The sequence below is a fragment of the Poecilia reticulata genome, linkage group LG10 (assembly GCF_000633615.1).
Source record: "Poecilia reticulata strain Guanapo linkage group LG10, Guppy_female_1.0+MT, whole genome shotgun sequence".
Lineage (NCBI taxonomy): Eukaryota > Metazoa > Chordata > Actinopteri > Cyprinodontiformes > Poeciliidae > Poecilia > Poecilia reticulata.
In genome coordinates, this window is record NC_024340.1 from 31,625,132 (window position 1) to 31,625,981 (window position 850).

Sequence of the window (850 nt, forward strand, 5' to 3'; positions counted from 1 at the left end):
CGCTCCATCGCCTGCGCCTGCAGCGCGGTCGCTCCATCGCCTGCGCCTGCAGCGCGGTCGCTCCATCGCCTGCGCCTGCAGCGGTCGCTCCATTGCCTGCAGCGCGGTCGTTAGACATGCTGCAGTGGAGATGGAGGAAGAAGAGGAGAGAGGATCAGACGGGGAGGGAGGGGAACTTCAACTGGCTCTTAAAAACCTAAAAAAATTATAAAGAAACTGGTGAAGATTTCAGGTTTTAGCTATTTTTTCAGGTTTTACATGTATTTTTCTTATTAGGATGGAAATTATGTGCAAATATCAACATCCACTGTATGAACGTATGAAAATGTTGCAATTGTCTTATTTTGAAGCTGCAGTTTGTCCCCTGTGGGGTCGGGAGGAGCTGCTGCCTCGTCACCTGGACAGGTCACCTGGACAGGTCTCCAGTCTGTTGCAGGGCGACACAGAGACAGACAGGACAAACACACACACACACACACACACACACACACACACACACACACACACACAGAGAGACCAATGAACCTGACAGTCATGTTTTTGGACTGTGGGAGGAAACCGGAGTACCTGGAGAAAACCCACCATGCACAGGGAGAACATGGAGACTCCATGCAGAAAGACCGGGAATCGAACCCAGAACCTTCTTGCTCTACCATTCCTCAGTCTGTAACGTATGTAAGGAATATTCTTGATAAATTTGTTAAAATGGCCACCATGTCGTTGTGGCTTATTTTAACAGATAATCTGTTAAATATTGATCTGCTCCACCTCTTCCAGAGCAGCTATTGCTGTCTGAAGAAATGCCCGACCAAAAACAACCAATCAGAGCCAGGAGGAGGAGCGGCTTAGT